This window comes from Salmo salar, chromosome 19, assembly GCF_965601325.2.
Source record: "Salmo salar chromosome 19, fSalSal1, whole genome shotgun sequence".
Classification (NCBI taxonomy): Eukaryota; Metazoa; Chordata; class Actinopteri; order Salmoniformes; family Salmonidae; genus Salmo; species Salmo salar.
This window is the reverse complement of record NC_138309.1, coordinates 10,420,001-10,433,564: the sequence shown is the minus strand read 5'-3', so window position 1 is coordinate 10,433,564 and position 13,564 is coordinate 10,420,001. Positions and strand designations below refer to the sequence as shown.

Genomic DNA, 13,564 nt, shown 5'->3' with positions numbered 1-13,564 from the left:
CCACTGTAATCTGAATGATGGATGCTGAAAGCAGATTTTTATGTCCAACATTCATCCGTGGACATGGCATTGAGATAATCCCATTGGCTCTCTTGGATTGATTAGATAATCCAGTTGGTTACCTTTGTCTCACTGGGTAAGGTCATGACCCCATTTTCAAGGTAATTGCCATAGTTACTCTGGGGTCATAGAACATTGGAGGGGTCAGCAGGAGAACAAGGAGGCTGTGTGTGAGAGACTGGAAGAGTATCAATCTATCTCTGATCCACCTCTATGCAGAACATTCTGTATACTTCTGGCCCTTCTTTGGACACTGTGTTAACAACCCTCCAGACGAGCTTCAATGCCATACGACTCTCCTTCCGTGGCCTCCAACTGCTCTTAAATACAAGTAAAACTAAATGCATGCTCTTCAACCGATCGCTGCCTGCACCTGCCCGCCTGTCCAGCATCACTACTCTGGACGGTTCTGATTTAGAATATGTGGACAACTATAAATACCTAGGTGTCTGGCTAGACTGGAAACTCTCCTTCCAGACTCGCATCAAACATCTCCAATCCAAAGTTAAATCCAGAATTGGCTTCCTATTTCGCAACAAAGCATCCTTCACTCATGCTGCCAAACATACCCTTGTAAAACTGACCGTCCTACCGATCCTGGACTTCGGCGATGTCATTTACTGCCATCCGTTTTGTCACCAAAGCCCCATATACTACCCACCACTGCGACCTGTACGCTCTCGTTGGCTGGTCCTCGCTTCATACTCGTCGCCAAACCCACTGGCTCCAGGTCATCTACAAGACCCTGCTAGGTAAAGTCCCCCCTTATCTCTGGTCACCATAGCAGCACCCACCTGTAGCACGCGCTCCAGCAGGTATATTTCTCTGGTCACCCCCAAAGCCAATTCCTCCTTTTGGCCGTCTCTCCTTCCAGTTCTCTGCTGCCAATGACTGGAACGAACTACAAAAATCTCTGAAACTGGAAATACTTATCTCCCTCACTAGCTTTAAGCACCAGCTGTCAGAGCAGCTCACAGATCACTGCACCTGTACATAGCCCATCTATAATTTAGCCCAAACAACTACCTCTTCCCCTACTGTATTTATTTATTTATTTATTTATTTTGCTCCTTTGCACCCTATTATTTCTATTTCTACTTTGCACTTTCTTCCACTACAAATCTACCATTCCAGTGTTTTACTTGCTATATTGTATTTACTTTGCCACCATGGCCTTTTTGCCTTTACCTCCCTTATCTTACCTCATTTGCTCACATTGTATGTAGACTTATTTTTCTACTGTATTATTGACTGTATGTTTGTTTTTACTCCATGTGTAACTCTGTGTTGTTGTCGTACTGCTTTGCTTTATCTTGGCCAGGTCGCAATTGTAAATGTGAACTTGTTCTCAACTTGCCTACCTGGTTAAATAAAGGTGAAATAAAATAAATAAAACCAGAGGAGACTAGAGCAGGGCTGTCAGCTCATTCCATGGAGGGCCTAGTGTCTGCTGGTTTTTCCTTTCAATTAACACCTGGACAACTAGGTGAAAAGGGAGTTCCTTACTAATTAGTGACCTTAATTCATCAATCAAGTACAAGGGAGGAGCGACAACCCACAGACACTTCCATGGAATAAGTTTCACATGTGCAGTAGAGCCTCTGACCAGATTATCACGATCTTTCAGACAATTCTTCATGTTCCATTGGTGAGAACATCAGGGTGACTATACCCTGATAAGGACAGCTTGTCTGTCGAAACGTTGGTTAGGATATCCAATTATTGCATCGGGCTCCATTTCTTTTTCAAGTGTTCTACTCCGCTAGCCAGCACCTCGCCTAAACAGGTGTGCGTTTTTCCCTGCCTCCACATTGGTGAGAACAGCCATAGCTGGCATCCGGGCAGGTGGTCGCTATAACACACTGTGGCGACAGCAAGCAATTAGGACAGTCACCCGTTGTTTTTAGTTGTTCGTCGTAGTGCATCTGAGCTGGCCACTAGAACTAGGCCCTCGTTGATTCCCCTTGGGCCCGCGGTGTGAGCCTCACTACAGTGTATAATGTAATCCCACTACGGCCCATGCCGAGAGGTCAGGACATTGCTGTCCCACAGCAGTCGCTACAGTAGTGTAACAGGATCAGACTGTCTGGAATGGGTTTATACAAGTTGACCTAAACCATTTCTCTGATCCCTCTCACACACTGACAAGCACACAGTGTACAGATGGTATTATGTGTGTGTGTGTGAACATACGTTGTGAAGTTTGTCTGAAAGTAACTGGGGGAGGGGGGTAAAGCACTTGCTCCTAAATTATTTATGAATATGCCCTGCATGGGCATTGAACAAGTTCCACCAGCTCTCTACAAACCTCCATGAAGACACTGTACCAATGTACTTTACCAGGCCTTTTATTCCAAGCCTGGGTGCGTGATTATGTCTGTTTTCACCAATACATGGTTGCTACTCTATACTCAAGTCAGCTTTCTGTAAAGACCAGCTAAAACCCTGTAGCCTGAGACAAGAAGGTCCTTGTTGTAAATGAGCTCTGGAGGTCACTGTTACTATACATACACACACAAACACTATGTCAAGAGTGTCTGCTGAAGGGTTGGATTGCATAGACAAGACTTCACTCCCTACACTTCTCTCTCCCTCTACATGATGAACTCTGCTTCCGTAAGCCCTTTCGTCCCATTGCACTTTAACTTCCATTAAACATTAACAGGTCTTTTACACGACATGGTTCCCCTACCGTCTCCCATAGCACGCCAACATTCTGCTACGTTCTACACCCCAGACAGTCATGACACTACTGAGGGCTAAGTACACATGCATGCACGTCCACCCACACCTACACACACGCTCCATATACACTACATGGCCAAATGTGGACACCTGCTCGTCGAACATCTCATTCCAATAACATGGGCATTAATATGGAGTTGGTCCCCCCTGTGCTGCTATAACAGCCTCCACTCTTCTGGAAAGGCTTTCCACTAATGTTGGAACATTGCTGCGGGGACTTGCTTCCATTCAGCCACAAGAGCATTAGTGAGGTCGGGCACTGATGTTGGGCGATTAGGCCTGGCTCACAGTCGGCGTTCCAATTCATCCCAAAGGTGTTCAATGGGGTTGAGGCCAGGGCTCTGTGCAGGTCAGTCAGGTTCTTCCATACTGATCTCAACAAACCATTTCTGTATGGGCCTTGCATTGTGCACAGGGGAATTGTTATGCTGAAAAAGGAAAGGACCTTCCTCCAACCACAAAGTTGGAATCACAGAATCATCTACACTGCATGCACAATTATTAGGCAAGTGAGTATTCTGATCTTATCATTGTTTCTATTCACATATTCGAACTCCAAACCATATAAACTTGAATGCTTATTGGATTTAATCATTTTCAGGTGATATGTATTTATGTAATGAGGGAGGGTGTGGCGGAAGTGAATAACACCTTATATCAAGGTGTGCATAATTATTAGACCGCCTCATTACCTCAGGTAAAATGGGCCAAAAAAGAAATTTAACTGACACTGAAAAACCCAAAATGTAAAATGCCTTTCAGGCGGATGCGACACTCTTTAAATAGCTAAACTATTGAGGTGTGACCACCGGACATTCAAACGTTTTGTTGCGAATAGTCAACTGGGGCGCAAAAAAACGCATGGGGAAGAAAAGGAGCAAATTAACTGCAAAATACTTGAGAAGAATTAAACGTCAAACTACCAGGAACCCATTATCCTCCAGTGCCACCGTATTCCAGAACTGCAACCTACCTGGAGTGTTCAGAAGTACAAGTTGTCAAGTGCTCAGAGACATGGTCAAGAAGACTGAAACAAGACCACCACTGAATAATATTCACAAGTTGAAGCGTCAAGATTGGGCAAAGAAATACCTGAAGACAGATTTTTCAAAGGTTTTATGGACAGATGAAATGAAAGTGACTCTTCATGTACCAAATGGATGGGCCCGTGGCTGAATCAGTAATGGACACAGGGCACCACTTTGAGTCAGGTGCCAGCAAGGGGAAGGAGGGGGGTACTGGTATGGGCTGCTATCTTTGAAGATGAGGTAGTTGGATCTTTTCAGGTTGAAGATGGACTGAAACTCAACTCCCAAACCTACTGCCAGTTTCTGGAAGATTATTTCGTCAAACAGTGGTACAGGAAGAAGTCCTCAGCATTCTAGAAGGCCATGATCTTTATGCAGGACAATGCTCCATCACATGCATCCAAGTACTCCACTGCTTGGCTAGTCAGCAAGGGCCTCAAAGATGCCTGAATAATGACCTGGCCCCCTTCCTTACCTGACTTAAATCCTATTGAGAACTTGTGGGCCCTTCTCAAACGTGAGATTTACAGTGATGGAAGACAATACACCTTTTTGAACAGCATTTGGGAGGCTGTGGTTGCTGCTTCAGTGAAAATTGATCGTGAACAGATCAAGAAACTGACAGACTCCATGGATGGAAGGCACATGGCAGTTATTGAAAATAAGGGTGGCTATATTGGTCACTGAATATTTTTGAAAGGCCAAAAACTTTAGATAATTGTCATTTTGTGTTACTTATCTGTTACACTTACTCTAAAAATTGAGAATAAACAAGTGAGTTGAGAGAAATTATTTTTGTAATTTAGTTGCCTAATAATTGTGCACACTAATAGTTGCCTAATAATTGTGCACACTTATATATTTCCCTGAGAAAGACAAAATTCACTTTTCCTTTGTTAAACGTTCAGGTTTGAGGTTCAATAACATTTTGGATTGACTGAGAGCATTGTGTTTGTTCAACAATAAAATTAATCGCGAGGAATACAATTTGCCTAATAGTTGTGCACGCAGTGTAGAATGTTTGTATACTGTAGCGTTAAGATTTCCCTTCAGTGGAACTAAGGAGCCTGAACCATGAAAAACAGCCCCAGACCCTTATTCCTCATCCACCAAACTTTACAGTTTGCACTCTGCAGGTAGAGTTCTCCTGCTATCCGCCAAACCCAGATTCTTCCGTCGGGCTGCCAGATGGTGAAGTGTGATTCATCACTCCAGAGAACGCGTTTCCACTGCTCCAGAGTCCAATGGCGGTGAGCTTTACACCACTCCAGTTGACGCTAGGCATTGTGCATGGTGATCTTAGGCTTGTATGCTGCTGCTTGGCCATGGAAACCCATTTCATGAAGCCCCCGACGAACAGTTATTGTGCTGACGTTGCTTCTCGAGGCAGTTTGGAACTCGGTAGTGAGTGCTGCAACCGAGGACAGATGATTTTTAAGCGCTTTGTGCTTGTGTGGCCTACCACTTCAAGGCTGAGCCATTGTTGCTCCTATACGTTTCCACTTCACAATAACAGCACTTACAGTTGACCGGGGCAGGGCTGAAATTTGATAAACTGATTTGTTGGAAAGGTGGCATCCTATGACGGTTCCACATTGAAAGTCACTGAGCCCTTCAGTACGGGCCAATGTTTGTCTATGGAGACTGCATGGAGGTGTGCTCGATTTTATACACCTGTTAGCAACGGGTGTGGCTGAAATTTGAAGGGTTGTCCACATACTTTTGTATCTACATGTTCCTTTTTCATGCTCACATTTAGACCAGTCCTAAAACGGCATATACAATTTGTTGACTGAACTGTACATGTCATTTTAATATAGGAGTGTGTGTGTGTGTGTGTGTGTGTGTGTGTGTGTGTGTGTGTGTGTGTGTGTGTATTCGTACTATGTCACAATGGGGGGAGTGTCTCTATGTCACTTAATAAGACCTAAAGCTGCTCTCTGTTCATTACAGGAACAAAAGAGCACAAGGAGTAATCCTGGGGGGGTTAAAACACACACACACACACACACACAAAAACACACACACACACACACACACACACACACACACACACACACACACACACACACACACACACACATACACATACACATACACACACATACACATATACACACACACACACACACACACACACACACACACACACACATACATACATACATACATACATACATACATACATACATGGATTAGTCTTATTCTGACCCAGCCACACTGGGGAGACACTCTTCTAAGAGTCCCTACCCCCCAAAACCACTCACTACAAGACTCCTGGGGCTACAGAGGGGGTGACCAGTGTGTGCTCTGTCTGCATGCATATGTCTGTGTACTGTGTGTTAGTAAATCTGTATTAGAGGAAGGCTTATAATTTTGTATTGTTCAGAGCAGAAGATATGACCTGTTAAATCCATCAAATCTGTCCTTACCACTATGGCCAGATGGATGTCTAAGGCAGATATGAACAACAGCCATTCACGGGCTGATCCATCCAATAATTGTTACCATGCCAACCACTCTCACAGTCCACTCCACTCCGCTTCAGCCCATCAATGGATTGAGTCATTGGTCTGAATATGGAGTCAATAGACAGATACCTCTCTCTCTCACACACACACACCCAGTAACACTCTGTAATGTCCTCTAACTGTCCCATTTAGTGACGAGATCTACCCAGGGGGCCTGTGAAAAAACACGCAATGGAGAGAGAGATAGAGAGTAATGTACTATTTTCGCAGGCAGACAGACACGTAGGCAGACAGGTAGGTACTGTAGGTAGACAAGCTGGTAGGCAGACAGGTAGGTAGGTAGGTAGGTAGGTAGGTAGGTAGGTAGGTAGGTAGGTAGGTAGGTAGACATGTAGGCAGACAGACAGATAAGCAGACAGACAGGAAGATAGGTAGACAGACAGGCAGGCCTGGGTAGGTTCTATCTAATAGAGTTGGCTGGGAAGAGCATAAGGAGATCCACCTCAGCGCTTCACTCTGGGGAAGCCCTCACGTGTCTCTGTGTGTGTCTCTGTGTGTGTCTGTGTGTGTGTCTGTGTGTGTGTCTGTGTGGATGTTGGTAGCCTCCATCATGTGAATGAAGACATTGTTTGATAGCAATGAGGTGGAAGATGGGTCCCGTGCCTCAAAACTAGGAAAGAGGGGGAGGAGGGAAGGAGCGAGGATAGCGGCTAAAAGTAGGTCGGGGTGCTGAGGGGAGATAGGGAGGATTGGAGGAATAGAAAAGGACAAGAGAAAGGTTAGAACAGATTGAGCACATAAGCAGTACTCATCTAGGAAGGAGAGAATGAAACAGAGTCTGTGGACGAAACACGAGGAGGGAGACAGAACAAAACGGTATGATATACTATACAGTATGTATTTATTTCAATGGGTCAAATACACAACACAAAAAAATCTATTTCAACAGTCAGTCTTCTTTAGATGAGACTGTTAGACCGTTGTCTCTTAGCTGTCATATCCAATTGGACACATGGTCCTTGACTCCATGTGTAACAGGGTTAGTTGTATACTGCCATATGTTGTATACTGTCAGGCCAAACTCTACTGGAGGCATGTCTGCAGTCTGGGGTGTGTGTGTGTGTGTGTGTGTGTGTGTGTGTGTGTGTGTGTGTGTGTGTGTGTGTGTGTGTGTGTGTGTGTGTGTGTGTGTGTGTGTGTGTGTGTGTGTGTGTGTGTGTGTGTGTGTGTGTGTGTGTGTGTGTGTGTGTGTGTGTGTGTGTGTGTGTGTGTGTGTGTGTGTGTGTGTGTTGAGAACATTAGCAATGCTGAAATAATTCTCTAAATCTATATGCATGCTTTATCCTCTTCATTCCACTGATCAGCAGATCTGCACACACACACACGCACACGCACACGCACACACACGCAATGGGGGAAAAAAACACTACACAACTGAGTCTTCTCATCTGAGTGGGATTTGAGAGGGTCAGTTTGTATACCTCTGAACACACACACATGTTATTATGTAAGTTCTGTATAGGTCACACATTCATAAGCAAACACAAGCTCATCTGTCTCACATACTATTGAAATCTCACACAAACACATACACACAAACACATACAGTAGTGCAGCACAAGTCAGTCTCTCTCTCTCTATGTCTCACTTTGATGGGAGGAACTAATCTGGGGGCGTGAACAAAGATGAATAAATAAAGGACAGAAAAGAAGAGAGGGAGCCATGGTGCTGATCGGGTGGGGAGGGGGGAGTATATTGAGGGAGCAGGGAAGGAGAGAGGGAGGAGGAGAGACATGGGCAGTCCGCCAACTCTGACGAAAGCTGCTTAGCCCAACCAGTTGCCATGGATACAGTCAGGAGTAGCACCCGGCGTGTGTGTTGGTGTGTGTGTGTTTGAGAGAGAGAAAGAGACAGAGAGAGAGAGAGAGAGAGAGAGAGAAAACCAACAGGCAAGCATCAGATAGAACCAGTGAGGAAGCGAGAGAGTACCAGGCTGCAGGACAGAGAGAGAGTGTGAGTGAAAGAGAGAGAGGAACAGAGGGAGACAACTGGAGAAATAGAGTGATAGAGATAGCTAGAAGATGGAGGTGCAGTCAGAATGCGTGGAACCTCCTCCACCTCCTCCTTCTGTTCCCCCATGCGACCCCCAACCGCCAGGGAAGATCAACAAAGCAGCCTTAAAGCTGTTTGGAAAACGACGCTCCAGCTCCGGAATGGCCAGATTCTTCTCCTTCAGGAACAAAGAGGCCAATGGGAATGGGAATTTCGAGAATGGGAATTCTGTGAATGGGAATTCTGCGGGGGCGGCTAACGAGCTCGTCAGGAGTAAAACGCATGATGGACTAACAAGCTCAGAGACAGATGGACAGAGAGGGGAGGAGTCCGGAATATCAGAGGCGGGACAGGTGAGGTCTCTCAGCAAATCACTGAGCTTCTTTTCGCTGCTCAGACGAGGAAGTGTGAGAGGTAATGAGAATACAGGGTTTGGAAGTAGGGGGAGGGGTTTAAAAGGCTTCTTTAGTAGTATAAGGTGGCGGCGGAAGGAGAGAGTGACGGAGGGAGATGTGGGGGTAACTGAGGGGAGGGAGGTGAGAGAGGGGGATGTGATTCTAAAGGAGGAAGGGAAAGACGTCACTCTGACCCTTGAACCCCAGCCCCGCTCACCCCAGGAGGATAATGGGAGCTTGGAGGCTGAGCTAAACATAGAATCAGCGGGAACTTCTCCCGCGGACAACGCCACAACACCACTCACGCACTCTACTGCCATGACGACAAACCTGTCAGAATTCCCCTATACACCATCCCCTTCCCCCCTTCACTCTGCCTTTCACTCAAGACCCAAAACGTCAATTTCCTCAGCAACGGCCACCCCCCCTCTGGATCGGTGTGACCCCACCTCTGAACCCTCAGTGGACCGGCTCTGTTCACTCCTCTTCACTGACGTCACCTCGCTCAAGAGCTTTGATTCGCTGACAGGATGCGGTGATATCATCGCAGACGCAGAGGAGGAGGTGGCAGGAAACGTGGGAGGAGGAAATGGAGGAGGAGGAAGTGTCACCAGTAGTAGCAGTAGCAGTGGGGGAGGTGTAGTACGCAGCTCCCCAGCTAAATCCTCCATTACTAACCATGTCACCCCTTCCAGCATTACCTCTACCCCCAATTCTGCCCCTGCCCCCCTCCCAGCCAGGGCACGGCTGATGCCCTCTCACTCTGCCCCGATTCAGCAGCCCTCTGGCAGTGGCGTGGTGGCCTACATGGGGGGTGGCGAGGAGATGGCCAGCCCTGACGGGGTGGACGACGCAGACATGCAGGGGCTCTGGCACATGCTCCCCTCTGGGGGAGAGAACTCCCCCGCCCTCCCCCGACCCAGCTCTCACCCGGCTCCCCCCAGAGGTACAGAGCGGAAACCCCCCCAGGTCAAGTCTCTGGGACTCAGCAAGATCTCTTTAGTGGGGGGAGGAAGGATGAGTAAACTCCCCACTCATGCTGCCCGTCAAACCTCCTTGCCCAATGAGAAGGACACTAAGGAGGAAGTCCAACCCCAACAGGATGCCCCGGCCCTTAGAGATGAGGGCTATTGGGATACGCCCTCGGCAACCCCCACGGCAACGCCTGACGACGGCTTCCTGCGGAACCAGAGGATTGGTTTATCGCGTGACAGCTGCTCTGGCGACGCGCTCTACGACCTCTACAATGAGGAATTGGACAGATCAGATGAAGAGGAAGAGGAGGAGGAAGAAGATCTGACAAGTACTCCTTCCTTCTCCACTGACGACTACAAACGCAGCGCTCCCTCCCAGACTACTCCTCCTTCCTCTTCCTCCTCTTCATCGTTCCGCTCGATGAAGGGAAGCACTAGCCTTCCCCGCGAGTCCAAAATCCCTCTTAGTGTCAGACAGAACACACCCCCTCACTCTGTGAGCCAATCAGCTCTTTCCACTGTCCTCGCAGCCACTCCTCCCTCTGACACACCCACCCAAGCTCCTCCCCCTGCCCGGACCAGGATCCCTGTCTCCAAGGTGCCAGTCCGTCGCCCTGGGAACAAGCCCGGCAACGCTACACGAGGGCCAGCCCCCAGGAAGTAAGTCTGGACCAGGCAGCCATGGACTTTGGTGTCTTTGGTTAGAACAAGACAACATCACTGGACTGGTGTGTATGACATTGCCGGACTGGTGTATTGTGAAATGCATCAGACAATGATAAAGACTTGAAAGAGAGTGATAGGAGCTCTAAACAACACTTCCATTGGTCCTGGTGGGTCACGCCCCCCCCAAAAGTTGAAGTTAAAAACAAAAAATCTACATCACTGGACTTGTGTGTGCAGCATCACTGAAATGATGTGTATGGGACACTTTTAAACACTTCAAGTGGGTGAGGGGAGGGTATTTCAAAGTTTGGGATCCACTTTTTCGACAACTCTCAGCGCTTTTGAATATGTAAACAATGGTCACAGAATTCAACTGCACTGCACACCACTAGGAATGACTAGAGAAGCTTTTCTTCTTCTCTTCAAGTCCTTGTTTCTAAAACACAGATTTTTTATATGATACCACGTGTTTAATCTAACGACGGCCTAATCTAATGAAACAGTTTGTAACAATCTGATTGTTAACTAATTACCTCCTAATCCAAGACTACAATCACAGTCTCAATCCTCATCTACATCTTTTTTATGCCATTTAACAGGCGCTTTTATCCAAAGCGACTTACAGTCATGTGTGCAATTATTTCTAAGTATGGGTGGTCCCGGGAATCAAACCCACTATTTTGGCATTACAAGCACCATGCTCAACCAGCTGAGCTACAGAGGAGCAATACAGGACTATTAAAGGCCCAGTGCACTACTTTTGTGATTTTGTAAAAATGATTTTTGTAATTTTCTTCAGCACCCATACTTCCCGTGGTAATGTGGGGTGTACTGTTGATTATTCTTCTCCCAGTTCTAAAGTACCAGTGGAAAGCAGCGGTGACAACATTGCTAAAAACAATCAGAAAGCATTTAGAAATGTATTTTTATTAAGGTGTACATGGAGATCACCGGATACAACACCTCACCATGCCAGTGAACATAACCAAGAAACAACATCACAAAACTTAATCGTTCTAAGTGAATGACAAACACACGCATTCTCCTCTGGACCAGATGTACTCCACCACTCAAACGAGCAACTACTGTACTGTGATGACCTTGCACTGGAGAAACAGCAGCGGGTTCAATCTCTCTGGGATTAACAACTATAACAAACCAACCAATAAAAAAACGGAAAAAGTAACGCAATAGTGAGACACCATTGAAGGATGTTCCTCTACTGGCTGAACAATGACCACTGAACACTCCTCTCTTGCTGCATGAGGTGCCTGGAACACAAGGCACTAGGTTCAGGGAACACAGTCTACACTAAAGACACACACACACACACACACACACACACACACACACACACACACACACACACACACACACACACACACACACACACACCACCCCCCCCCCCGTCAAGGACTCTCTTTCTCACACACACACACACACACACACACCCACGCACACACACCATATCAAGGATTACTTTCTTCTCTACCAGGACACATTAATACAATGCTTTTTTCTACTGAATACTTTGTTCTTCACTGGTTTTCATACTCTTTTTATAAGATAATGTTTCATGAGACACCGCAAACAACCTTCACTGCGACCCCCCCCCCCCCCCGTCCCCCCCCCCCGTCTCCTACTGGGCACAAACTGGTTGAATCAACGTAATTTGTCTATGTATTGTGACGTGGAATCTACGTGGAAAATATCAACCTGTTGTTTTGAAGGTGAAATTTCAACCAGAGAATAACGGCATCACGGTAACCAAATTTCAACATAGAAAAATCATATATAATAATCCAACATATCAATTATTAATTTGTAGATAAATTGGAATTAAAGCCAGACTAAGTCAGTGGCACAGATGGAACTATCCAAGCAGAAGATAAATATCTTTCAAATGTTGATATTTGGTTGCGTTGACAAAAAAATAAACACAATTCAACATCACTTTTGAAATACAGTAAACAGCCTATTAACTTGTCAACAAGTTAACTAATGATGTGTTGGATTCATGTCTCCATCTCAACCAAAAATAAAAGTTAAAGAACAGGTTTAAGCCAATGGCTCAGATGGAACTGTCCAATCAGTAGATACATCGCCTTTAAATGTTGATATTTGGTTGCGTTGTCAACCAAACACAATTCCATATTACTTTTGTATACAGTAAATCATTCAAACTAATGTAACATTTAACCTTTAAATAAGTAACACATCCATGGCCACATTTTGAGGTTACTGTTAACTATACATTTCTTCTATAATCATATAAAGTGTGCATGTTCAAGATAGCATCATAAGTCATTGCAGGTCCATGGAGATCTTTACAATCGCTTTAATAATCTGCGCAGAATCTAGAATGGCAATGATCGATTGCACCATGTACTTTTAATGTAATCTCAACTGCAATCCAGGTCACTTGGTTGTGCTACTAGATGCAGCACAGTAATAACACATTCATCTGTTTTATAAATAAACAAAATATCTGACATTGTATTCCCATTTGAACTGCTGTGCTTTAAAATGGTTGAAAGTGCAGTGATTGGCGTTTGGGTGACATCTAAACCAAAAATCAGACATTGTTTTTCCATTGGAATCTGATCGTGGTTTTAGACGTTTGAAAGCATATTGATAACACATTGGAAATTCAACTAACTTTTGGCTGTCTTTTTGAGTTGAATATAGGTTGTAATCTCATTGATCAACCTCTCAACCGAATATGACACAATTATCCACGTTGAAATGACCTGGTGTGCCCAATGGGCAGGTTCTTAGCGGACCTTTGTTTCTGATATCTGAAGGAGGAAGGGGGTGAGGGCCAAAGTTAATACCTGTGGCTTGCATTCAGGAGTACACCTCATCCCCATCCCCAAATCATGGACACACACTCCTTTTCTCTCATCCTGCTGTTGATCACTGTTCCTCTATATACCATCAGGAGTGACAGACCTATAGAAAATGAGCGTGACGTTGCTCTTAACCCTACGTCTACCTACCTCTGTCGGTCGGTCGGTCTGTCTATCCATCTGTCGGTCTGTTCCTGAGTTTTAGAAGTGGGTATAAGGGATGTTGATTGGACCCACTAGCTTGGGGAGTGGTTCGGAGAAATCCTAACAGACAGTCGAAGAGAGGAGAGTTTTAAATATCGTCTGGATGTTTTACTATGTTTT

The 13,564-nt window shown here is 45.7% G+C and overlaps 1 pseudogene; it reads left to right on the top strand.

Annotated features, from left to right (window-relative positions):
- Positions 1-8,092: 8,092 nt before the first annotated feature.
- The window catches only part of LOC106578418 (APC membrane recruitment protein 2 pseudogene), a 5,666-nt pseudogene continuing 194 nt past the window's right edge, over positions 8,093-13,564 (top strand).